Raw genomic sequence first — 23,837 nt, 5'->3', positions numbered from 1 at the left:
AAAGGTACGTCTGTTTGTAAGGTGGTGAAAGGGTTTAAAAGCGTGATTGAATGGGTACTTTGGTGAACCAACAAAAAAAATGACAGACTGCTGGTCAGCAAGAGGAAAAATATTCAATTTTACGAACTAAATAAGGTGTTGTAGAACATTCCCTAGAAGAACAATAAGGCTTTGTAAATCGAAAGATTCCAAAAAGATAGGTGATTCGAAAGCAAAACAATGTTTGCCACTAGTAAAAAGGTGCCCTGTGTGAGGCTTGAACTCATGACCTTCAGATTATGAGACTGACGCGCTGCCTACTGCGCCAATAAGGCTTGGCATTCTGACCTGACAATGAGTCAAAGGTACGTCTGTTTGTAAGGTGGTGTAGGTTTAAAAGCGTGATTGAATGGGTACTTTGGTGAACCAACTAAAAAATGACAGACAGCTGGTCAGCAAGAGGAAAAATATTCAATTTCACAAACCAAAAAAGGTGTTGGAGAACTTTCCCTAGGAGAACACTAAGGTTGTAAAAGCAAAGTTAGGTTATCATGACTATTAGGGAAACAGGTAAATTTGGAGGTGGCTTTGTAGATCGACACATTCTAAAAAGATATGCAACTAGAAAGCAAAATGAATGTTGACCTTAACATAAACCTGCCCTGTGTGAGGCTTGAACTCACGACCTTCAGATTATGAGACTGACGCGCTGCCTACTGCGCCAACAAGGCTTGGCGTGCTGAGCCGACAATGAGTCAAAGGTACGTCTGTTTGTAAGGTGGTGAAAGGGTTTAAAAGCGTGATTGAATGGGTACTTTGGTGAACCAACAAAAAAAATGACAGACTGCTGGTCAGCAAGAGGAAAAATATTCAATTTTACGAACTAAATAAGGTGTTGTAGAACATTCCCTAGAAGAACAATAAGGCTTTGTAAATCGAAAGATTCCAAAAAGATAGGTGATTCGAAAGCAAAACAATATTTGCCACTAGTAAAAAGGTGCCCTGTGTGAGGCTTGAACTCATGACCTTCAGATTATGAGACTGACGCGCTGCCTACTGCACCAACAAGGCTTGGCATGCTGACCTGACAATGAGTCAAAGGTACGTCTGTTTGTAAGGTGGTGAAGGTTTAAAAGCGTGATTGAATGGGTACTTTGGTGAACCAACTAAAAAATGACAGACAGCTGGTCAGCAAGAGGAAAAATATTCAATTTCACGAACTAAATAAGGTGTTGGAGAACTTTCCCTAGAAGAACACTAAGGTTGTAAAAGCAAAGTTCAGTTATCATGACTATTAGGGAAACAGGTAAATTTGGAGGTGGCTTTGTAGATTGACACATTCTTAAAAGACAAGCAACTAGAAAGCAACCTGAATGTTGACTTTAACATAAACCTGCCCTGTGTGAGGCTTGAACTCACAACCTTCAGATTATGAGACTGATGCGCTGCCTACTGCGCCAACAAGGCTTGGTGTGCTGAGCTGACAATGAGTCAAAGATACGTCTGTTTGTAAGATGGTGAAAGGCTTTAAAAGCGTGATTGAATGGGTACTTTGGTGATCCAACAAAAAAATGAGAGACTGCTGGTCAGTAAGAGGAAAAATATTCAATTTCACAAACCAAAAAAGGTGTTGGAGAACTTTCCCTAGAAGAACACTAAGGTTGTAAAAGCAAAGTTCAGTTATCATGACTATTAGGGAAACAGGTAAATTTGGAGGTGGCTTTGTAGATCGACACATTCTAAAAAGATAGGCAACTAGAAAGCAAAATGAATGTTGACCTTAACATAAACCTGCCCTGTGTGAGGCTTGAACTCACGACCTTCAGATTATGAGACTGACGCGCTGCCTACTGCGCCAACAAGGCTTGGCGTGCTGAGCCGACAATGAGTCAAAGGTACGTCTGTTTGTAAGGTGGTGAAAGGGTTTAAAAGCGTGATTGAATGGGTACTTTGGTGAACCAATAAAAAAAATGACAGACTGCTGGTCAGCAAGAGGAAAAATATTCAATTTTACGAACTAAATAAGGTGTTGTAGAACATTCCCTAGAAGAACATAAGGCTTTGTAAATCGAAAGATTCCAAAAAGATAGGTGATTTGAAAGCAAAACAATGTTTGCCACTAGTAAAAAGGTGCCCTGTTTGAGGTTCGAACTCAAGACCTTCAGATTATGAGACTGACGCGCTGCCTACTGCGCCAACAAGGCTTGGTGTGCTGACCTGATAATGAGTCAAAGGTACGTCTGTTTGTAAGGTTGTGAAAGGGTTCAAAAGCGTGATTGAATGGGTACTTTGGTGAACCAACTAAAGAAGGAGAGACTGCTGGTCAGAAAGAGGAAAAATATTCAATTTTACGTAAGGTGTTGGAGAACTTTCCCTAAGAGAACACTAAGGTTGTAAAAGCAAAGTTCAGTTATCATGACTATTAAGGTAAGGTAAGGTAAGGTAAAACTTTATTGATCCCTCAGGAGGTCTCCTTTGGGAAATTGTTTTTTTACAATAGCCAGCAATTTTTCATAAACAATAAAAAATAATACATAAAAAATAAAATAAGAAGAACATAAAGAGGAAGAACAAGATGACACAATCTAAGTCTAAAGACAAAGACAAAGAACATAGGTCAAGGAAAGAAAAACAACAAAGACAAAGATACAAAGACTAACATGGAACAGAACATCCAGATACTCTCACTCCACTCCTGCCCCCGAACTCAGAATTGTACAATTTAATAGCCCGAGGGATGAATGAGTCCCTGAGTCTATTTGTTTTGCACCTGGGTAGGAGCATTCGTGCACTCATTCTGCTTCTCTGCTCACTGATGACAGTGCTGAGAGGATGACTGTCATCGTCCATGATGGACAGTAGTTTGTTCAATGATCTCCTCTCAGCAACTGTCACCAGTGAGTCCAGCTTCATTCCAACCACAGAACCAGCCCTCCTGATCAACCTGTCCAACCTGTTGACACTCCTCTTGGACACATTTCCACCCCAACACACCACAGCATAGAACAGGACACTGGCCACCACAGACTGGTAGAACATGCAGAGGAGCTTCTTGCAGATGTTAAATGAACGAAGCCTCCTCAGAAAGTACAGTCTACTCTGAACCTTCTTATACACATGGTCTGTGTTGCAGGACCAGTCCAGTTTACTGTCCATCCACACACCGAGGTACTTATAGTTGTCCACTATCTCCACCTCGTCGCCTCTGATGGACACTGGACGTGGCTTTGTCCTGGACCTCCCGAAATCCAAGACCAGCTCCTTGGTTTTTGAGGTGTTCAGCTGCAAGTGGTTCCTCTCACTCCAGTCCACAAAGTCACGTATCAGACTCCTGTACTCGTCTTCGCTGTTGTCCCTGATGCATCCAACAATGGCAGTGTCGTCAGCATACTTCTGGACGAGACTCAGCTCTGAGTTGTAGCAGAAGTCTGAAGTGTAGATGGTGAAGAGGAGAGGGGCCAGTACTGTCCCCTGAGGTGCTCCTGTACTGCACACCATAGTGTCAGACTTGATGTCCTTCAGCCTGACATACTGTGGTCGATCAGTAAGATAGTCCGTAATCCAGGAGACCAGACCAGGGTCCACATGCATCTTAGTCAGTTTGTCCTGCAGCAGAGTGGGTTGGATAGTGTTGAAGGCACTAGAAAAGTCCAGGAACAGGATTCTCACTGAACCGCTTCCTTTATCCAAGTGGGAGTAGGTCCGATGCAGGAGGTGAAGGATGGCATCTTCCACACCAACTGCTGGCTGGTAGGCAAACTGCAGGGGGTCTTGCGCGTGCTGGACTTGTGGCGTAAGATGTTTGAGGACCAGCCGCTCCAGTGTCTTCATCAGCTGCGAAGTCAGTGCCACCGGTCTGTAATCGTTCAGCACACTCGGTCGGATCTTTTTAGGGACTGGAACGATACAGGAAGTCTTCCACAGAGTTGGTACTTTCCCCAGCCGTAGACTGAGGTTGAAGACATGCTGGAGTGGCTCAGCTAGTTCAGCAGCGCAGGTCTTTAGCAGTCGAGCAGACACCTTATCAGGACCAGCAGCCTTCCCTGGACGAATCCTCCGAAGTACATCCTGTACCTGGAGTGAGGTGAAGCTGGGAAGTGGTTCTGTGGAGCTGGGGGGGGCACAAGAAGGTGGGGCAGGTCCTGAGGCGGGCAGCAGTGAGGGTGAGGTGACCTGCTCAAACCTGTTGAAAAAGTTGTTCAGTCCATTTGCCTCATCCACCGTGTCCACTGCAGTCAGAGAGGCCTTGGTCTTGTGTCCAGTGATGGTTTTAACACCATCCCAGACCTCTCTTATTTCTTCTCGGCTCAGCTTCTCCTCCAACCTCCTCCTGTAGGTGTCCTTTGCCTCCTTCAAGCATCGCTTCACCTCCTGCTGAGCTGACCTCATGGCGTCCCTGTCTCTGCTCCTGAATGCCACTTTCTTCCTGTTAAGGACATCCTTGACCTCCTTTGTTACCCACGGTTTATTATTAGGGTAACAGCGGACAGTCTTAGTAGGGGCGACAACGTCCAAACAGAAATTTAAATAATCCGTTAGACAGTGTGTCTGTCCCTCGATGTCCTCACCATGAGACCTCAGCAGCACATCCCAGTCTGTTGTTTCAAAGCAGTCTCTGATGGCGTCCTCCACAGCTGGTGTCCACTTTCTGATTGTCTTAGTGGTCACAGTCTGTCTCTGCACCAGAGGAGTGTACTGTGACTGAAGGTGGACCAGGTTGTGATCGGACCTTCCAAGTGGAGGAAGAGGTTTGGCTCTGTAGGCGTCCTTCAAGTTGGAATAAAGAAGGTCAATTGTCCTGTTATTCCTGGTGGGACAATCCACGGCCTGATGGAAAGTAGGCAGAGTAGAGTCCAGGTTGGCATGATTAAAGTCTCCAGAGATGATGATAAACGCGTCAGGATTTTGATTCTGAAGTCGAGCTGTCATTGTGTGGATCTTCTCACAGGCAGATGCAGCCGCAGCGCTCGGAGGAATGTAGACACACAGCGCGATCACGTGACTGAACTCACGCGGTAGATAATATGGACGCATGCTGACAGCCAACAGTTCTAAATCTTGACAACAAGAGACTTTCTTTACAGTAACGTGTCCCGGGCTACACCAGCGTTTATTCAAGTACATGATCAGTCCTCCTCCTCTGCGCTTCCCACACGCGCGCGCGTCTCTGTCCGCTCTGATGGTGCTGAAACCAGGCAGCTCCACGTGTGAGTCCGGAGTCAGCTGAGTGAGCCACGTCTCCGTGAAGATCAACAAGCTGCTCTCTCTGTAGATCCGCTGGTTGTTGAGGGCAGACAGCTCGTCCATCTTATTCGTCAGTGAATTGACGTTCCCCATCGTGATCGTTGGGATCGTTGGTCTGTGACGTCTCCGATTGTCCGTTAGCTTAGCCTTTAGCCGCTTCCCTGCCCGACAGCCTCTGTAACGGCGCTGAAGTTCGATCGGGATCTTGTGGCGATCTCCAGCCCGTGCCATTGACTTCAGCGACAGTAGATCCTCTCTTGAGTAAACAAGACGATTCTTTCCATGTTCAAAAGTATCCATTTAAAAAGATTATAGTAAAAAATTAATAAAAAACAGAAAATTATAGAAATTGCTGCGGAGCTACTGGAAGAGGCAGCCGTCCTCGTCGGCGCCTTTAATGTAAAGTATTAGGGAAACAGGTAAATTTGGAGGTGGCTTTGTAGATCGACACATTCTAAAAAGATGGGGAACTAGAAAGCAACATGAATGTTGACCTTAACATAAACCTGCCCTGTGTGAGGCTTGAACTCACGACCTTCAGATTATGAGACTGACGCGCTGCCTACTGCGCCAACAAGGCTTGGTGTGCTGAGCTGACAATGAGTCAAAGGTACGTCTGTTTGTAAGATGGTGAAAGGGTTTAAAAGCGTGATTGAATGGGTACTTTGGTGAACCAACAAAAAAATGACAGACTGCTGGTCAGCAAGAGGAAAAATATTCAATTTTACGAACTAAATAAGGTGTTGTAGAACATTCCCTAGAAGAACAATAAGGCTTTGTAAATCGAAAGATTCCAAAAAGATAGGTGATTCGAAAGCAAAACAATGTTTGCCACTAGTAAAAAGGTGCCCTGTGTGAGGCTTGAACTCACGACCTTCAGATTATGAGACTGACGCGCTGCCTACTGCGCCAATAAGGCTTGGCATGCTGACCTGACAATGAGTCAAAGGTACGTCTGTTTGTAAGGTGGTGAAAGGGTTTAAAAGCGTGATTGAATGGGTACTTTGGTGAACCAACAAAAAAAATGACAGACTGCCGGTCAGCAAGAGGAAAAATATTCAATTTTACGAAACTAAATAAGGTGTTGGAGAACTTTCCCTAGAAGAACACTAAGGTTGTAAAAGCAAAGTTCAGTTAATATGACTATTAGGGAAACAGGTAAATTTGGAGGTGGCTTCGTAGATCGACACATTCTAAAATGATAGGCAACTAGAAAGCAAGATGAATGTTGACCTTAACTTAAACCTGCCCTGTGTGAGGCTTGAACTCATGACCTTCAGATTATGAGACTGATGTGCTGCCTACTGCGCCAACAAGGCTTGGCGTGCTGAGCTGACAATGAGTCAAAGGTACGTCTGTTTGTAAGGTGGTGAAAGGGTTTAAAAGCATGATTGAATGGGTACTTTGGTGAACCAACAAAAAAATGACAGATTGCTGGTCAGCAAGAGGAAAAATATTCAATTTCAAAAACCAAAAAAGGTGTTGGAGAACTTTCCCTAGGAGAACACTAAGGTTGTAAAAGCAAAGTTCAGTTAATATGACTATTAGGGAAACAGGTAAATTTGGAGGTGGCTTTGTAGATCGACACATTCTAAAATGATAGGCAACTAGAAAGCAAGATGAATGTTGACCTTAACATAAACCTGCCCTGTGTGAGGCTTGAACTCACGACCTTCAGATTATGAGACTGATGCGCTGCCTACTGCGCCAACAAGGCTTGGCGTGCTGAGCTGACAATGAGTCAAAGGTACGTCTGTTTGTAAGGTGGTGAAAGGGTTTAAAAGCATGATTGAATGGGTACTTTGGTGAACCAACAAAAAAATGACAGATTGCTGGTCAGCAAGAGGAAAAATATTCAATTTCAAAAACCAAAAAAGGTGTTGGAGAACTTTCCCTAGGAGAACACTAAGGTTGTAAAAGCAAAGTTCAGTTATCATGACTATTAGGGAAACAGGTAAATTTGGAGGTGGCTTTGTAGATCGACACATTCTAAAAAGATAGGCAACTAGAAAGCAAAATGAATGTTGACCTTAACATAAACCTGGCCTGTGTGAGGCTTGAACTCACAACTTTCAGATTATGAGACTGACGCGCTGCCTACTGCGCCAACAAGGCTTGGCATGCTGACCTGACAATTAGTCAAAGGTACGTCTGTTTGTAAGGTTGTGAAAGGGTTTAAAAGCGTGATTGAATGGGTACTTTGGTGAACCAACAAAAAAATGACAGACTGCTGGTCAGCAAGAGGAAAAATATTCAATTTTACGAACTAAATAAGGTGTTGTAGAACATTCCCTAGAAGAACAATAAGGCTTCGTAAATCGAAAGATTCCAAAAAGATAGGTGATTAGAAAGCAAAACAATGTTTGCCACTAGTAAAAAGGTGCCCTGTGTGAGGCTTGAACTCACGACCTTCAGATTATGAGACTGACGCGCTGCCTACTGCGCCAACAAGGCTTGGCATGCTGACATGACAATGAGTCAAAGTTACGTCTGTTTGTAAGGTTGTGAAGGTTCAAAAGCGTGATTGAATGGGTACTTTGGTGAACCAACTAAAAAAGGAGAGACTGCTGGTCAGCAAGAGGAGAAATATTAAATTTTACGTAAGGTGTTGGAGAACTTTCCCTAAGAGAACACTAAGGTTGTAAAAGCAAAGTTCAGTTATCATGACAATTAGGGAAACAGGTAAATTTGGAGGTGGCTTTGTAGATCGACACATTCTTAAAAGATAGGCAACTAGGAAGCAACATGAATGTTGACCTTAACATAAACCTGCCCTGTGTGAGGCTTGAACTCACGAACTTCAGATTAAGAGACTGACGTGCTGCCTACTGCGCCAACAAGGCTTGGTGTGCTGACCTGATAATGAGTCAAAGGTACGTCTGTTTGTAAGGTGGTGAAAGGGTTTAAAAGCGTGATTGAATGGGTACTTTGGTGAACCAACAAAAAAATGACAGACTGCTGGTCAGCAAGAGGAAAAATATTCAATTTCACAAACCAAAAAAGGTGTTGGAGAACTTTCCCTAGGAGAACACTAAGGTTGTAAAAGCAAAGTTCAGTTATCATGACTATTAGGGAAACAGGTAAATTTGGAGGTGGCTTTGTAGATCGACACATTCTAAAAAGATAGGCAACTAGAAAGCAAAATGAATGTTGACCTTAACATAAACCTGCCCTGTGTGAGGCTTGAACTCACGACCTTCAGATTATGAGACTGACGCGCTGCCTACTGCGCCAACAAGGCTTGGCGTGCTGAGCCGACAATGAGTCAAAGGTACGTCTGTTTGTAAGGTGGTGAAAGGGTTTAAAAGCGTGATTGAATGGGTACTTTGGTGAACCAACAAAAAAAATGACAGACTGCTGGTCAGCAAGAGGAAAAATATTCAATTTTACGAACTAAATAAGGTGTTGTAGAACATTCCCTAGAAGAACAATAAGGCTTTGTAAATCGAAAGATTCCAAAAAGATAGGTGATTCGAAAGCAAAACAATGTTTGCCACTAGTAAAAAGGTGCCCTGTGTGAGGTTCGAAATCACGACCTTCAGATTATGAGACTGACGCGCTGCCTACTGCGCCAACAAGGCTTGGTGTGCTGACCTGATAATGAGTCAAAGGTACGTCTGTTTGTAAGGTGGTGAAAGGGTTTAAAAGCGTGATTGAATGGGTACTTTGGTGAACCAACAAAAAAAATGACAGACTGCTGGTCAGCAAGAGGAAAAATATTCAATTTCACAAACCAAAAAAGGTGTTGGAGAACTTTCCCTAGGAGAACACTAAGGTTGTAAAAGCAAAGTTCAGTTATCATGACTATTAGGGAAACAGGTAAATTTGGAGGTGGCTTTGTAGATCGACACATTCTAAAAAGATAGGCAACTAGAAAGCAAAATGAATGTTGACCTTAACATAAACCTGCCCTGTGTGAGGCTTGAACTCACGACCTTCAGATTATGAGACTGACGCGCTGCCTACTGCGCCAACAAGGCTTGGCGTGCTGAGCCGACAATGAGTCAAAGGTACGTCTGTTTGTAAGGTGGTGAAAGGGTTTAAAAGCGTGATTGAATGGGTACTTTGGTGAACCAACAAAAAAAATGACAGACTGCTGGTCAGCAAGAGGAAAAATATTCAATTTTACGAACTAAATAAGGTGTTGTAGAACATTCCCTAGAAGAACAATAAGGCTTTGTAAATCGAAAGATTCCAAAAAGATAGGTGATTCGAAAGCAAAACAATGTTTGCCACTAGTAAAAAGGTGCCCTGTGTGAGGTTCGAACTCAAGACCTTCAGATTATGAGACTGACGCGCTGCCTACTGCGCCAACAAGGCTTGGTGTGCTGACCTGATAATGAGTCAAAGGTATGTCTGTTTGTAAGGTGGTGAAAGGGTTTAAAAGCGTGATTGAATGGGTACTTTGGTGAACCAACAAAAAAAATGACAGACTGCTGGTCAGCAAGAGGAAAAATATTCAATTTCACGAACTAAATCAGGTGTTGGAGAACTTTCCCTAGAAGAACACTAAGGTTGTAAAAGCAAAGTTCAGTTATCATGACTATTAGGGAAACAGGTAAATTTGGAGGTGGCTTTGTAGATTGACACATTCTTAAAAAATAAGCAACTAGAAAGCAACCTGAATGTTGACCTTAACATAAACCTGCCCTGTGTGAGGCTTGAACTCACAACCTTCAGATTATGAGACTGATACGCTGCCTACTGTGCCAACAAGGCTTGGCGTGCTGACCTGACAATGAGTCAAAGTTACGTCTGTTTGTAAGGTTGTGAAAGGATTTAAAAGCGTGATTGAATGTGTACTTTGGTGAACCAACTAAAAAAGGAGAGACTGCTGGTCAGAAAGAGGAAAAATATTCAATTTTACGTAAGGTGTTGGAGAACTTTCCCTAAGAGAACACTAAGGTTGTAAAAGCAAAGTTCAGTTATCATGACTATTAGGGAAACAGGTAAATTTGGAGGTGGCTTTGTAGATCGACACATTCTAAAAAGATGGGGAACTAGAAAGCAACATGAATGTTGACCTTAACATAAACCTGCCCTGTGTGAGGCTTGAACTCACGACCTTCAGATTATGAGACTGACGCGCTGCCTACTGCGCCAACAAGGCTTGGTGTGATTTGACAATGAGTCAAAGATACGTCTGTTTGTAAGATGGTGAAAGGGTTTAAAAGCGTGATTGAATGGGTACTTTGGTGAACCAACAAAAAATGACAGACTGCTGGTCAGTAAGAGGAAAAATATTCAATTTCACAAACCAAAAAAGGTGTTGGAGAACTTTCCCTAGGAGAACACTAAGGTTGTAAAAGCAAAGTTCAGTTATCATGACTATTAGGGAAACAGGTAAATTTGGAGGTGGCTTTGTAGATCGACACATTCTAAAAAGATAGGCAACTAGAAAGCAAAATGAATGTTGACCTTAACATAAACTTGCCCTGTGTGAGGCTTGAACTCACTACCTTCAGATTATGAGACTGACGCGCTGCCTACTGCGCCAACAAGGCTTGGTATGCTGACCTGACAATTAGTCAAAGGTACGTCTGTTTGTAAGGTGGTGAAAGGGTTTAAAAGCGTGATTGAATGGGTACTTTGGTGAACCAACAAAAAAATGACAGACTGCTGGTCAGCAGGAGGAAAAATATTCAATTTTACGAACTAAATAAGGTGTTGTAGAACATTCCCTAGAAGAACAATAAGGCTTTGTAAATCGAAAGATTCCAAAAAGATAGGTGATTCGAAAGCAAAACAATGTTTGCCACTAGTAAAAAGGTGCCCTGTGTGAGGCTTGAACTCACGACCTTCAGATTATGAGACTGACGCGCTGCCTACTGCGCCAATAAGGCTTGGCATGCTGACCTGACAATGAGTCAAAGGTACGTCTGTTTGTAAGGTGGTGAAAGGGTTTAAAAGCGTGATTGAATGGGTACTTTGGTGAACCAACTAAAAAAGGAGAGACTGCTGGTCAGCAAGAGGAGAAATATTAAATTTTACGTAAGGTGTTGGAGAACTTTCCCTAAGAGAACACTAAGGTTGTAAAAGCAAAGCTCAGTTATCATGACAATTAGGGAAACAGGTAAATTTGGAGGTGGCTTTGTAGATCGACACATTCTTAAAAGATAGGCAACTAGAAAGCAACATGAATGTTGACCTTAACATAAACCTGCCCTGTGTGAGGCTTGAACTCACGACCTTCAGATTATGAGACTGACGCGCTGCCTACTGCGCCAACAAGGCTTGGCGTGCTGAGCCGACAATGAGTCAAAGGTACGTCTGTTTGTAAGGTGGTGAAAGGGTTTAAAAGCGTGATTGAATGGGTACTTTGGTGAACCAACAAAAAAAATGACAGACTGCTGGTCAGCAAGAGGAAAAATATTCAATTTTACGAACTAAATAAGGTGTTGTAGAACATTCCCTAGAAGAACAATAAGGCTTTGTAAATTGAAAGATTCCAAAAAGATAGGTGATTCGAAAGCAAAACAATGTTTGCCACTAGTAAAAAGGTGCCCTGTGTGAGGTTCGAACTCACGACCTTCAGATTATGAGACTGACGCGCTGCCTACTGCGCCAACAAGGCTTGGTGTGCTGACCTGATAATGAGTCAAAGGTACGTCTGTTTGTAAGGTGGTGAAAGGGTTTAAAAGCGTGATTGAATGGGTACTTTGGTGAACCAACAAAAAAAATGACAGACTGCTGGTCAGCAAGAGGAAAAATATTCAATTTTACGAACTAAATAAGGTGTTGTAGAACATTCCCTAGAAGAACAATAAGGCTTTGTAAATCGAAAGATTCCAAAAAGATAGGTGATTCGAAAGCAAAACAATGTTTGCCACTAGTAAAAAGGTGCCCTGTGTGAGGTTTGAACTCACGACCTTCAGATTATGAGACTGACGCGCTGCCTACTGCGCCAACAAGGCTTGGTGTGCTGACCTGATAATGAGTCAAAGGTACGTCTGTTTGTAAGGTGGTGAAAGGGTTTAAAAGCGTGATTGAATGGGTACTTTGGTGAACCAACAAAAAAAATGACAGACTGCTGGTCAGCAAGAGGAAAAATATTCAATTTCACAAACCAAAAAAGGTGTTGGAGAACTTTCCCTAGGAGAACACTAAGGTTGTAAAAGCAAAGTTCAGTTATCATGACTATTAGGGAAACAGGTAAATTTGGAGGTGGCTTTGTAGATCGACACATTCTAAAAAGATAGGCAACTAGAAAGCAAAATGAATGTTGACCTTAACATAAACCTGCCCTGTGTGAGGCTTGAACTCACGACCTTCAGATTATGAGACTGACGCGCTGCCTACTGCGCCAACAAGGCTTGGCATGCTGACCTGACAATTAGTCAAAGGTACGTCTGTTTGTAAGGTGGTGAAGGTTTAAAAGCGTGATTGAATGGGTACTTTGGTGAACCAACAAAAAAATGACAGACTGCTGGTCAGCAAGAGGAAAAAAATTCAATTTTACGAACTAAATAAGGTGTTGTAGAACATTCCCTAGAAGAACAATAAGGCTTTGTAAATCGAAAGATTCCAAAAAGATAGGTGATTCGAAAGCAAAACAATGTTTGCCACTAGTAAAAAGATGCCCTGTGTGAGGCTTGAACTCACGACCTTCAGATTATGAGATTGACGCGCTGCCTACTGCGCCAACAAGGCTTGGCGTGCTGACCTGACAATGAGTCAAAGTTACGTCTGTTTGTAAGGTTGTGAAGGTTCAAAAGTGTGATTGAATGGGTACTTTGGTGAACCAACTAAAAAAGGAGAGACTGCTGGTCAGCAAGAGGAGAAATATTAAATTTTACGTAAGGTGTTGGAGAACTTTCCCTAAGAGAACACTAAGGTTGTAAAAGCAAAGTTCAGTTATCATGACAATTAGGGAAACAGGTAAATTTGGAGGTGGCTTTGTAGATCGACACATTCTTAAAAGATAGGCAACTAGAAAGCAACATGAATGTTGACCTTAACATAAACCTGCCCTGTGTGAGGCTTGAACTCACGACCTTCAGATTATGAGACTGACGTGCTGCCTACTGCGCCAACAAGGCTTGGTGTGCTGACCTGATAATGAGTCAAAGGTACGTCTGTTTGTAAGGTGGTGAAAGGGTTTAAAAGCGTGATTGAATGGGTACTTTGGTGAACCAACAAAAAAATGACAGACTGCTGGTCAGCAAGAGGAAAAATATTCAATGTCACAAACCAAAAAAGGTGTTGGAGAACTTTCCCTAGGAGAACACTAAGGTTGTAAAAGCAAAGTTCAGTTATCATGACTATTAGGGAAACAGGCAAATTTGGAGGTGGCTTTGTAGATCGACACATTCTAAAAAGATAGGCAACTAGAAAGCAAAATGAATGTTGACCTTAACATAAACCTGCCCTGTGTGAGGCTTGAACTCACGACCTTCAGATTATGAGACTGACGCGCTGCCTACTGCGCCAACAAGGCTTGGCGTGCTGAGCCGACAATGAGTCAAAGGTACGTCTGTTTGTAAGGTGGTGAAAGGGTTTAAAAGCGTGATTGAATGGGTACTTTGGTGAACCAACAAAAAAAATGACAGACTGCTGGTCAGCAAGAGGAAAAATATTCAATTTTACGAACTAAATAAGGTGTTGTAGAACATTCCCTAGAAGAACAATAAGGCTTTGTAAATCGAAAGATTCCAAAAAGATAGGTGATTCGAAAGCAAAACAATGTTTGCCACTAGTAAAAAGGTGCCCTTTGTGAGGTTCGAACTCACGACCTTCAGATTATGAGACTGACGCGCTGCCTACTGCGCCAACAAGGCTTGATGTGCTGACCTGATAATGAGTCAAAGGTACGTCTGTTTGTAAGGTGGTGAAAGGGTTTAAAAGCGTGATTGAACGGGTACTTTGGTGAACCAACAAAAAAAATGACAGACTGCTGGTCAGCAAGAGGAAAAATATTCAATTTCACGAACTAAAAAAGGTGTTGGAGAACTTTCCCTAGAAGAACACTAAGGTTGTAAAAGCAAAGTTCAGTTATCATGACTATTAGGGAAACAGGTAAATTTGGAGGTGGCTTTGTAGATCGACACATTCTAAAAAGATAGGCAACTAGAAAGCAAAATGAATGTTGACCTTAACATAAACCTGCCCTGTGTGAGGCTTGAACTCACGACCTTCAGATTATGAGACTGACGCGCTGCCTACTGCGCCAACAAGGCTTGGCATGCTGACCTGACAATTAGTCAAAGGTACGTCTGTTTGTAAGGTGGTGAAGGTTTAAAAGCGTGATTGAATGGGTACTTTGGTGAACCAACAAAAAAATGACAGACTGCTGGTCAGCAAGAGGAAAAAAATTCAATTTTACGAACTAAATAAGGTGTTGTAGAACATTCCCTAGAAGAACAATAAGGCTTTGTAAATCGAAAGATTCCAAAAAGATAGGTGATTCGAAAGCAAAACAATGTTTGCCACTAGTAAAAAGGTGCCCTGTGTGAGGCTTGAACTCACGACCTTCAGATTATGAGATTGACGCGCTGCCTACTGCGCCAACAAGGCTTGGCGTGCTGACCTGACAATGAGTCAAAGTTACGTCTGTTTGTAAGGTTGTGAAGGTTCAAAAGTGTGATTGAATGGGTACTTTGGTGAACCAACTAAAAAAGGAGAGACTGCTGGTCAGCAAGAGGAGAAATATTACATTTTACGTAAGGTGTTGGAGAACTTTCCCTAAGAGAACACTAAGGTTGTAAAAGCAAAGTTCAGTTATCATGACAATTAGGGAAACAGGTAAATTTGGAGGTGGCTTTGTAGATCGACACATTCTTAAAAGATAGGCAACTAGAAAGCAACATGAATGTTGACCTTAACATAAACCTGCCCTGTGTGAGGCTTGAACTCACGACCTTCAGATTATGAGACTGACGTGCTGCCTACTGCGCCAACAAGGCTTGGTGTGCTGACCTGATAATGAGTCAAAGGTACGTCTGTTTGTAAGGTGGTGAAAGGGTTTAAAAGCGTGATTGAATGGGTACTTTGGTGAACCAACAAAAAAATGACAGACTGCTGGTCAGCAAGAGGAAAAATATTCAATGTCACAAACCAAAAAAGGTGTTGGAGAACTTTCCCTAGGAGAACACTAAGGTTGTAAAAGCAAAGTTCAGTTATCATGACTATTAGGGAAACAGGCAAATTTGGAGGTGGCTTTGTAGATCGACACATTCTAAAAAGATAGGCAACTAGAAAGCAAAATGAATGTTGACCTTAACATAAACCTGCCCTGTGTGAGGCTTGAACTCACGACCTTCAGATTATGAGACTGACGCGCTGCCTACTGCGCCAACAAGGCTTGGTGTGCTGAGCCGACAATGAGTCAAAGGTACGTCTGTTTGTAAGGTGGTGAAAGGGTTTAAAAGCGTGATTGAATGGGTACTTTGGTGAACCAACAAAAAAAATGACAGACTGCTGGTCAGCAAGAGGAAAAATATTCAATTTTACGAACTAAATAAGGTGTTGTAGAACATTCCCTAGAAGAACAATAAGGCTTTGTAAATCGAAAGATTCCAAAAAGATAGGTGATTCGAAAGCAAAACAATGTTTGCCACTAGTAAAAAGGTGCCCTTTGTGAGGTTCGAACTCACGACCTTCAGATTATGAGACTGACGCGCTGCCTACTGCGCCAACAAGGCTTGATGTGCTGACCTGATAATGAGTCAAAGGTACGTCTGTTTGTAAGGTGGTGAAAGGGTTTAAAAGCGTGATTGAATGGGTACTTTGGTGAACCAACAAAAAAAATGACAGACTGCTGGTCAGCAAGAGGAAAAATATTCAATTTCACAAACCAAAAAAGGTGTTGGAGAACTTTCCCTAGGAGAACACTAAGGTTGTAAAAGCAAAGTTCAGTTATCATGACTATTAGGGAAACAGGTAAATTTGGAGGTGGCTTTGTAGATCGACACATTCTAAAAAGATAGGCAACTAGAAAGCAAAATGAATGTTGACCTTAACATAAACCTGCCCTGTGTGAGGCTTGAACTCACAACCTTCAGATTATGAGACTGACGCGCTGCCTACTGCGCCAACAAGGCTTGGCGTGCTGAGCCGACAATGAGTCAAAGGTACGTCTGTTTGTAAGGTGGTGAAAGGGTTTAAAAGCGTGATTGAATGGGTACTTTGGTGAACCAACAAAAAAAATGACAGACTGCTGGTCAGCAAGAGGAAAAATATTCAATTTTACGAACTAAATAAGGTGTTGTAGAACATTCCCTAGAAGAACAATAAGGCTTTGTAAATCGAAAGATTCCAAAAAGATAGGTGATTCGAAAGCAAAACAATGTTTGCCACTAGTAAAAAGGTGCCCTGTGTGAGGTTCGAACTCAAGACCTTCAGATTATGAGACTGACGCGCTGCCTACTGCGCCAACAAGGCTTGGTGTGCTGACCTGATAATGAGTCAAAGGTATGTCTGTTTGTAAGGTGGTGAAAGGGTTTAAAAGCGTGATTGAATGGGTACTTTGGTGAACCAACAAAAAAAATGACAGACTGCTGGTCAGCAAGAGGAAAAATATTCAATTTCACGAACTAAAAAAGGTGTTGGAGAACTTTCCCTAGAAGAACACTAAGGTTGTAAAAGCAAAGTTCAGTTATCATGACTATTAGGGAAACAGGTAAATTTGGAGGTGGCTTTGTAGATCGACACATTCTAAAAAGATAGGCAACTAGAAAGCAAAATGAATGTTGACCTTAACATAAACCTGCCCTGTGTGAGGCTTGAACTCACGACCTTCAGATTATGAGACTGACGCGCTGCCTACTGCGCCAACAAGGCTTGGCATGCTGACCTGACAATTAGTCAAAGGTACGTCTGTTTGTAAGGTGGTGAAGGTTTAAAAGCGTGATTGAATGGGTACTTTGGTGAACCAACAAAAAAATGACAGACTGCTGGTCAGCAAGAGGAAAAAAATTCAATTTTACGAACTAAATAAGGTGTTGTAGAACATTCCCTAGAAGAACAATAAGGCTTTGTAAATCGAAAGATTCCAAAAAGATAGGTGATTCGAAAGCAAAACAATGTTTGCCACTAGTAAAAAGGTGCCCTGTGTGAGGCTTGAACTCACGACCTTCAGATTATGAGATTGACGCGCTGCCTACTGCGCCAACAAGGCTTGGCGTGCTGACCTGACAATGAGTCAAAGTTACGTCTGTTTGTAAGGTTGTGAAGGTTCAAAAGTGTGATTGAATGGGTACTTTGGTGAACCAACTAAAAAAGGAGAGACTGCTGGTCAGCAAGAGGAGAAATATTACATTTTACGTAAGGTGTTGGAGAACTTTCCCTAAGAGAACACTAAGGTTGTAAAAGCAAAGTTCAGTTATCATGACAATTAGGGAAACAGGTAAATTTGGAGGTGGCTTTGTAGATCGACACATTCTTAAAAGATAGGCAACTAGAAAGCAACATGAATGTTGACCTTAACATAAACCTGCCCTGTGTGAGGCTTGAACTCACGACCTTCAGATTATGAGACTGACGTGCTGCCTACTGCGCCAACAAGGCTTGGTGTGCTGACCTGATAATGAGTCAAAGGTACGTCTGTTTGTAAGGTGGTGAAAGGGTTTAAAAGCGTGATTGAATGGGTACTTTGGTGAACCAACAAAAAAATGACAGACTGCTGGTCAGTAAGAGGAAAAATATTCAATTTTACGAACTAAATAAGGTGTTGTAGAACATTCCCTAGAAGAACAATAAGGCTTTGTAAATCGAAAGATTCCAAAAAGATAGGTGATTCGAAAGCAAAACAATGTTTGCCACTAGTAAAAAGGTGCCCTTTGTGAGGTTCGAACTCACGACCTTCAGATTATGAGACTGACGCGCTGCCTACTGCGCCAACAAGGCTTGATGTGCTGACCTGATAATGAGTCAAAGGTACGTCTGTTTGTAAGGTGGTGAAAGGGTTTAAAAGCGTGATTGAATGGGTACTTTGGTGAACCAACAAAAAAAATGACAGACTGCTGGTCAGCAAGAGGAAAAATATTCAATTTCACAAACCAAAAAAGGTGTTGGAGAACTTTCCCTAGGAGAACACTAAGGTTGTAAAAGCAAAGTTCAGTTATCATGACTATTAGGGAAACAGGTAATTTTGGAGGTGGCTTTTTAGATCGACACATTCTAAAAAGATAGGCAACTAGAAAGCAAAATGAATGTTGACCTTAACATAAACCTGCCCTGTGTGAGGCTTGAACTCACAACCTTCAGATTATGAGACTGACGCGCTGCCTACTGCGCCAACAAGGCTTGGCGTGCTGAGCCGACAATGAGTCAAAGGTACGTCTGTTTGTAAGGTGGTGAAAGGGTTTAAAAGCGTGATTGAATGGGTACTTTGGTGAACCAACAAAAAAAATGACAGACTGCTGGTCAGCAAGAGGAAAAATATTCAATTTTACGAACTAAATAAGGTGTTGTAGAACATTCCCTAGAAGAACAATAAGGCTTTGTAAATCGAAAGATTCCAAAAAGATAGGTGATTCGAAAGCAAAACAATGTTTGCCACTAGTAAAAAGGTGCCCTGTGTGAGGTTCGAACTCAAGACCTTCAGATTATGAGACTGACGCGCTGCCTACTGCGCCAACAAGGCTTGGTGTGCTGACCTGATAATGAGTCAAAGGTATGTCTGTTTGTAAGGTGGTGAAAGGGTTTAAAAGCGTGATTGAATGGGTACTTTGGTGAACCAACAAAAAAAATGACAGACTGCTGGTCAGCAAGAGGAAAAATATTCAATTTCACGAACTAAAAAAGGTGTTGGAGAACTTTCCCTAGAAGAACACTAAGGTTGTAAAAGCAAAGTTCAGTTATCATGACTATTAGGGAAACAGGTAAATTTGGAGGTGGCTTTGTAGATCGACACATTCTAAAAAGATAGGCAACTAGAAAGCAAAATGAATGTTGACCTTAACATAAACCTGCCCTGTGTGAGGCTTGAACTCACGACCTTCAGATTATGAGACTGACGCGCTGCCTACTGCGCCAACAAGGCTTGGCATGCTGACCTGACAATTAGTCAAAGGTACGTCTGTTTGTAAGGTGGTGAAGGTTTAAAAGCGTGATTGAATGGGTACTTTGGTGAACCAACAAAAAAATGACAGACTGCTGGTCAGCAAGAGGAAAAAAATTCAATTTTACGAACTAAATAAGGTGTTGTAGAACATTCCCTAGAAGAACAATAAGGCTTTGTAAATCGAAAGATTCCAAAAAGATAGGTGATTCGAAAGCAAAACAATGTTTGCCACTAGTAAAAAGGTGCCCTGTGTGAGGCTTGAACTCACGACCTTCAGATTATGAGATTGACGCGCTGCCTACTGCGCCAACAAGGCTTGGCGTGCTGACCTGACAATGAGTCAAAGTTACGTCTGTTTGTAAGGTTGTGAAGGTTCAAAAGTGTGATTGAATGGGTACTTTGGTGAACCAACTAAAAAAGGAGAGACTGCTGGTCAGCAAGAGGAGAAATATTACATTTTACGTAAGGTGTTGGAGAACTTTCCCTAAGAGAACACTAAGGTTGTAAAAGCAAAGTTCAGTTATCATGACAATTAGGGAAACAGGTAAATTTGGAGGTGGCTTTGTAGATCGACACATTCTTAAAAGATAGGCAACTAGAAAGCAACATGAATGTTGACCTTAACATAAACCTGCCCTGTGTGAGGCTTGAACTCACGACCTTCAGATTATGAGACTGACGTGCTGCCTACTGCGCCAACAAGGCTTGGTGTGCTGACCTGATAATGAGTCAAAGGTACGTCTGTTTGTAAGGTGGTGAAAGGGTTTAAAAGCGTGATTGAATGGGTACTTTGGTGAACCAACAAAAAAATGACAGATTGCTGGTCAGCAAGAGGAAAAATATTCAATGTCACAAACCAAAAAAGGTGTTGGAGAACTTTCCCTAGGAGAACACTAAGGTTGTAAAAGCAAAGTTCAGTTATCATGACTATTAGGGAAACAGGCAAATTTGGAGGTGGCTTTGTAGATCGACACATTCTAAAAAGATAGGCAACTAGAAAGCAAAATGAATGTTGACCTTAACATAAACCTGCCCTGTGTGAGGCTTGAACTCACGACCTTCAGATTATGAGACTGACGCGCTGCCTACTGCGCCAACAAGGCTTGGTGTGCTGAGCCGACAATGAGTCAAAGGTACGTCTGTTTGTAAGGTGGTGAAAGGGTTTAAAAGCGTGATTGAATGGGTACTTTGGTGAACCAACAAAAAAAATGACAGACTGCTGGTCAGCAAGAGGAAAAATATTCAATTTTACGAACTAAATAAGGTGTTGTAGAACATTCCCTAGAAGAACAATAAGGCTTTGTAAATCGAAAGATTCCAAAAAGATAGGTGATTCGAAAGCAAAACAATGTTTGCCACTAGTAAAAAGGTGCCCTTTGTGAGGTTCGAACTCACGACCTTCAGATTATGAGACTGACGCGCTGCCTACTGCGCCAACAAGGCTTGATGTGCTGACCTGATAATGAGTCAAAGGTACGTCTGTTTGTAAGGTGGTGAAAGGGTTTAAAAGCGTGATTGAATGGGTACTTTGGTGAACCAACAAAAAAAATGACAGACTGCTGGTCAGCAAGAGGAAAAATATTCAATTTCACAAACCAAAAAAGGTGTTGGAGAACTTTCCCTAGGAGAACACTAAGGTTGTAAAAGCAAAGTTCAGTTATCATGACTATTAGGGAAACAGGTAAATTTGGAGGTGGCTTTGTAGATCGACACATTCTAAAAAGATAGGCAACTAGAAAGCAAAATGAATGTTGACCTTAACATAAACCTGCCCTGTGTGAGGCTTGAACTCACAACCTTCAGATTATGAGACTGATGCGCTGCCTACTGCGCCAACAAGGCTTGGCGTGCTGAGCCGACAATGAGTCAAAGGTACGTCTGTTTGTAAGGTGGTGAAAGGGTTTAAAAGCGTGATTGAATGGGTACTTTGGTGAACCAACAAAAAAAATGACAGACTGCTGGTCAGCAAGAGGAAAAATATTCAATTTTACGAACTAAATAAGGTGTTGTAGAACATTCCCTAGAAGAACAATAAGGCTTTGTAAATCGAAAGATTCCAAAAAGATAGGTGATTCGAAAGCAAAACAATGTTTGCCACTAGTAAAAAGGTGCCCTGTGTGAGGTTCGAACTCAAGACCTTCAGATTATGAGACTGACGCGCTGCCTACTGCGCCAACAAGGCTTGGTGTGCTGACCTGATAATGAGTCAAAGGTATGTCTGTTTGTAAGGTGGTGAAAGGGTTTAAAAGCGTGATTGAATGGGTACTTTGGTGAACCAACAAAAAAAATGACAGACTGCTGGTCAGCAAGAGGAAAAATATTCAATTTCACGAACTAAATAAGGTGTTGGAGAACTTTCCCTAGAAGAACACTAAGGTTGTAAAAGCAAAGTTCAGTTATCATGACTATTAGGGAAACAGGTAAATTTGGAGGTGGCTTTGTAGATTGACACATTCTTAAAAGATAAGCAACTAGAAAGCAACCTGAATGTTGACCTTAACATAAACCTGCCCTGTGTGAGGCTTGAACTCACAACCTTCAGATTATGAGACTGATGCGCTGCCTACTGCGCCAACAAGGCTTGGCGTGCTGACCTGACAATGAGTCAAAGTTACGTCTGTTTGTAAGGTTGTGAAAGGATTTAAAAGCGTGATTGAATGGGTACTTTGGTGAACAAACTAAAAAAGGAGAGACTGCTGGTCAGAAAGAGGAAAAATATTCAATTTTACGTAAGGTGTTGGAGAACTTTCCCTAAGACAACACTAAGGTTGTAAAAGCAAAGTTCAGTTATCATGACTATTAGGGAAACTGGTAAATTTGGAGGTGGCTTTGTAGATCGACACATTCTAAAAAGATGGGGAACTAGAAAGCAACATGAATGTTGACCTTAACATAAACCTGCCCTGTGTGAGGCTTGAACTCACGACCTTCAGATTATGAGACTGACGCGCTGCCTACTGCGCCAAGAAGGCTTGGTGTGCTGAGCTGACAATGAGTCAAAGATACGTCTGTTTGTAAGATGGTGAAGGTTTAAAAGCGTGATTGAATGGGTACTTTGGTGAACCAACAAAAAAATGACAGACTGCTGGTCAGCAAGAGGAAAAATATTCAATTTCACAAACCAAAAAAGGTGTTGGAGAACTTTCCCTAGGAGAACACTAAGGTTGTAAAAGCAAAGTTCAGTTATCATGACTATTAGGGAAACAGGCAAATTTGGAGGTGGCTTTGTAGATCGACACATTCTAAAAAGATAGGCAACTAGAAAGCAAAATGAATGTTGACCTTAACATAAACCTGCCCTGTGTGAGGCTTGAACTCACGACCTTAAGATTATGAGACTGACGCGCTGCCTACTGCGCCAACAAGGCTTGGTGTGCTGAGCCGACAATGAGTCAAAGGTACGTCTGTTTGTAAGGTGGTGAAAGGGTTTAAAAGCGTGATTGAATGGGTACTTTGGTGAACCAACAAAAAAAATGACAGACTGCTGGTCAGCAAGAGGAAAAATATTCAATTTTACGAACTAAATAAGGTGTTGTAGAACATTCCCTAGAAGAACAATAAGGCTTTGTAAATCGAAAGATTCCAAAAAGATAGGTGATTCGAAAGCAAAACAATGTTTGCCACTAGTAAAAAGGTGCCCTGTGTGAGGTTCGAACTCATGACCTTCAGATTATGAGACTGACGCGCTGACTACTGCGCCAACAAGGCTTGATGTGCTGACCTGATAATGAGTCAAAGGTACGTCTGTTTGTAAGGTGGTGAAAGGGTTTAAAAGCGTGATTGAATGGGTGCTTTGGTGAACCAACAAAAAAAATGACAGACTGCTGGTCAGCAAGAGGAAAAATATTCAATTTCAAAAACCAAAAAAGGTGTTGGAGAACTTTCCCTAGGAGAACACTAAGGTTGTAAAAGCAAAGTTCAGTTATCATGACTATTAGGGAAACAGGTAAATTTGGAGGTGGCTTTGTAGATCGACACATTCTAAAAAGATAGGCAACTAGAAAGCAAAATGAATGTTGACCTTAACATAAACCTGCCCTGTGTGAGGCTTGAACTCACGACCTTCAGATTATGAGACTGACGCGCTGCCTACTGCGCCAACAAGGCTTGGCATGCTGACCTGACAATTAGTCAAAGGTACGTCTGTTTGTAAGGTGGTGAAGGTTTAAAAGCGTGATTGAATGGGTACTTTGGTGAACCAACAAAAAAATGACAGACTGCTGGTCAGCAAGAGGAAAAATATTCAATTTTACGAACTAAATAAGGTGTTGTAGAACATTCCCTAGAAGAACAATAAGGCTTTGTAAATCGAAAGATTCCAAAAAGATAGGTGATTCGAAAGCAAAACAATGTTTGCCACTAGTAAAAAGGTGCCCTGTGTGAGGCTTGAACTCACGACCTTCAGATTATGAGACTGACGCGCTGCCTACTGCGCCAACAAGGCTTGGTGTGCTGACCTGACAATGAGTCAAAGTTACGTCTGTTTGTAAGGTTGTGAAGGTTCAAAAGCGTGATTGAATGGGTACTTTGGTGAACCAACTAAAAAAGGAGAGACTGCTGGTCAGCAAGAGGAGAAATATTAAATTTTACGTAAGGTGTTGGAGAACTTTCC

The 23,837-nt window shown here is 42.1% G+C and overlaps 33 non-coding genes across 33 annotated transcripts; all 33 read right to left on the bottom strand.

Moving 5' to 3' along the window:
* Positions 1-637: 637 nt before the first annotated feature.
* On the bottom strand, positions 638-710 carry trnam-cau (transfer RNA methionine (anticodon CAU)). The gene has a single exon. It is a non-coding gene; the product is annotated as a tRNA-Met (tRNA).
* Positions 711-1,373: 663 nt separating this feature from the next.
* On the bottom strand, positions 1,374-1,446 carry trnam-cau (transfer RNA methionine (anticodon CAU)). The gene has a single exon. It is a non-coding gene; the product is annotated as a tRNA-Met (tRNA).
* Positions 1,447-1,771: 325 nt separating this feature from the next.
* Positions 1,772-1,844, bottom strand: trnam-cau (transfer RNA methionine (anticodon CAU)). The gene has a single exon. It is a non-coding gene; the product is annotated as a tRNA-Met (tRNA).
* A 266-nt stretch (positions 1,845-2,110) lies between these two features.
* trnam-cau (transfer RNA methionine (anticodon CAU)) lies at positions 2,111-2,183 on the bottom strand. The gene has a single exon. It is a non-coding gene; the product is annotated as a tRNA-Met (tRNA).
* Positions 2,184-5,730: 3,547 nt separating this feature from the next.
* Positions 5,731-5,803, bottom strand: trnam-cau (transfer RNA methionine (anticodon CAU)). The gene has a single exon. It is a non-coding gene; the product is annotated as a tRNA-Met (tRNA).
* Positions 5,804-6,867: 1,064 nt separating this feature from the next.
* Positions 6,868-6,940, bottom strand: trnam-cau (transfer RNA methionine (anticodon CAU)). The gene has a single exon. It is a non-coding gene; the product is annotated as a tRNA-Met (tRNA).
* A 664-nt stretch (positions 6,941-7,604) lies between these two features.
* Positions 7,605-7,677, bottom strand: trnam-cau (transfer RNA methionine (anticodon CAU)). The gene has a single exon. It is a non-coding gene; the product is annotated as a tRNA-Met (tRNA).
* A 714-nt stretch (positions 7,678-8,391) lies between these two features.
* On the bottom strand, positions 8,392-8,464 carry trnam-cau (transfer RNA methionine (anticodon CAU)). The gene has a single exon. It is a non-coding gene; the product is annotated as a tRNA-Met (tRNA).
* A 666-nt stretch (positions 8,465-9,130) lies between these two features.
* Positions 9,131-9,203, bottom strand: trnam-cau (transfer RNA methionine (anticodon CAU)). The gene has a single exon. It is a non-coding gene; the product is annotated as a tRNA-Met (tRNA).
* Positions 9,204-10,260: 1,057 nt separating this feature from the next.
* On the bottom strand, positions 10,261-10,333 carry trnam-cau (transfer RNA methionine (anticodon CAU)). The gene has a single exon. It is a non-coding gene; the product is annotated as a tRNA-Met (tRNA).
* Positions 10,334-10,654: 321 nt separating this feature from the next.
* trnam-cau (transfer RNA methionine (anticodon CAU)) lies at positions 10,655-10,727 on the bottom strand. Its single transcript has one exon. It is a non-coding gene; the product is annotated as a tRNA-Met (tRNA).
* Positions 10,728-11,384: 657 nt separating this feature from the next.
* trnam-cau (transfer RNA methionine (anticodon CAU)) lies at positions 11,385-11,457 on the bottom strand. The gene has a single exon. It is a non-coding gene; the product is annotated as a tRNA-Met (tRNA).
* Positions 11,458-11,724: 267 nt separating this feature from the next.
* On the bottom strand, positions 11,725-11,797 carry trnam-cau (transfer RNA methionine (anticodon CAU)). Its single transcript has one exon. It is a non-coding gene; the product is annotated as a tRNA-Met (tRNA).
* Positions 11,798-12,064: 267 nt separating this feature from the next.
* On the bottom strand, positions 12,065-12,137 carry trnam-cau (transfer RNA methionine (anticodon CAU)). Its single transcript has one exon. It is a non-coding gene; the product is annotated as a tRNA-Met (tRNA).
* Positions 12,138-12,463: 326 nt separating this feature from the next.
* trnam-cau (transfer RNA methionine (anticodon CAU)) lies at positions 12,464-12,536 on the bottom strand. The gene has a single exon. It is a non-coding gene; the product is annotated as a tRNA-Met (tRNA).
* Positions 12,537-12,800: 264 nt separating this feature from the next.
* Positions 12,801-12,873, bottom strand: trnam-cau (transfer RNA methionine (anticodon CAU)). The gene has a single exon. It is a non-coding gene; the product is annotated as a tRNA-Met (tRNA).
* A 714-nt stretch (positions 12,874-13,587) lies between these two features.
* On the bottom strand, positions 13,588-13,660 carry trnam-cau (transfer RNA methionine (anticodon CAU)). Its single transcript has one exon. It is a non-coding gene; the product is annotated as a tRNA-Met (tRNA).
* A 666-nt stretch (positions 13,661-14,326) lies between these two features.
* trnam-cau (transfer RNA methionine (anticodon CAU)) lies at positions 14,327-14,399 on the bottom strand. Its single transcript has one exon. It is a non-coding gene; the product is annotated as a tRNA-Met (tRNA).
* A 264-nt stretch (positions 14,400-14,663) lies between these two features.
* Positions 14,664-14,736, bottom strand: trnam-cau (transfer RNA methionine (anticodon CAU)). Its single transcript has one exon. It is a non-coding gene; the product is annotated as a tRNA-Met (tRNA).
* A 714-nt stretch (positions 14,737-15,450) lies between these two features.
* trnam-cau (transfer RNA methionine (anticodon CAU)) lies at positions 15,451-15,523 on the bottom strand. The gene has a single exon. It is a non-coding gene; the product is annotated as a tRNA-Met (tRNA).
* A 666-nt stretch (positions 15,524-16,189) lies between these two features.
* Positions 16,190-16,262, bottom strand: trnam-cau (transfer RNA methionine (anticodon CAU)). The gene has a single exon. It is a non-coding gene; the product is annotated as a tRNA-Met (tRNA).
* Positions 16,263-16,928: 666 nt separating this feature from the next.
* On the bottom strand, positions 16,929-17,001 carry trnam-cau (transfer RNA methionine (anticodon CAU)). The gene has a single exon. It is a non-coding gene; the product is annotated as a tRNA-Met (tRNA).
* Positions 17,002-17,265: 264 nt separating this feature from the next.
* Positions 17,266-17,338, bottom strand: trnam-cau (transfer RNA methionine (anticodon CAU)). Its single transcript has one exon. It is a non-coding gene; the product is annotated as a tRNA-Met (tRNA).
* Positions 17,339-18,392: 1,054 nt separating this feature from the next.
* Positions 18,393-18,465, bottom strand: trnam-cau (transfer RNA methionine (anticodon CAU)). Its single transcript has one exon. It is a non-coding gene; the product is annotated as a tRNA-Met (tRNA).
* Positions 18,466-19,131: 666 nt separating this feature from the next.
* Positions 19,132-19,204, bottom strand: trnam-cau (transfer RNA methionine (anticodon CAU)). The gene has a single exon. It is a non-coding gene; the product is annotated as a tRNA-Met (tRNA).
* A 264-nt stretch (positions 19,205-19,468) lies between these two features.
* Positions 19,469-19,541, bottom strand: trnam-cau (transfer RNA methionine (anticodon CAU)). Its single transcript has one exon. It is a non-coding gene; the product is annotated as a tRNA-Met (tRNA).
* Positions 19,542-20,255: 714 nt separating this feature from the next.
* Positions 20,256-20,328, bottom strand: trnam-cau (transfer RNA methionine (anticodon CAU)). Its single transcript has one exon. It is a non-coding gene; the product is annotated as a tRNA-Met (tRNA).
* A 666-nt stretch (positions 20,329-20,994) lies between these two features.
* On the bottom strand, positions 20,995-21,067 carry trnam-cau (transfer RNA methionine (anticodon CAU)). The gene has a single exon. It is a non-coding gene; the product is annotated as a tRNA-Met (tRNA).
* A 666-nt stretch (positions 21,068-21,733) lies between these two features.
* Positions 21,734-21,806, bottom strand: trnam-cau (transfer RNA methionine (anticodon CAU)). Its single transcript has one exon. It is a non-coding gene; the product is annotated as a tRNA-Met (tRNA).
* A 714-nt stretch (positions 21,807-22,520) lies between these two features.
* trnam-cau (transfer RNA methionine (anticodon CAU)) lies at positions 22,521-22,593 on the bottom strand. Its single transcript has one exon. It is a non-coding gene; the product is annotated as a tRNA-Met (tRNA).
* A 267-nt stretch (positions 22,594-22,860) lies between these two features.
* Positions 22,861-22,933, bottom strand: trnam-cau (transfer RNA methionine (anticodon CAU)). Its single transcript has one exon. It is a non-coding gene; the product is annotated as a tRNA-Met (tRNA).
* Positions 22,934-23,259: 326 nt separating this feature from the next.
* Positions 23,260-23,332, bottom strand: trnam-cau (transfer RNA methionine (anticodon CAU)). The gene has a single exon. It is a non-coding gene; the product is annotated as a tRNA-Met (tRNA).
* Positions 23,333-23,596: 264 nt separating this feature from the next.
* On the bottom strand, positions 23,597-23,669 carry trnam-cau (transfer RNA methionine (anticodon CAU)). Its single transcript has one exon. It is a non-coding gene; the product is annotated as a tRNA-Met (tRNA).
* Between the last annotated feature and the right edge of the window lie 168 nt (positions 23,670-23,837).

Source organism: Callionymus lyra, chromosome 17 (genome assembly GCF_982586985.1).
Source record: "Callionymus lyra chromosome 17, fCalLyr1.hap1.1, whole genome shotgun sequence".
Lineage (NCBI taxonomy): Eukaryota > Metazoa > Chordata > Actinopteri > Syngnathiformes > Callionymidae > Callionymus > Callionymus lyra.
Note: the sequence above shows the minus strand (reverse complement) of the source record. Positions and strands in the feature narration are given on the sequence as shown.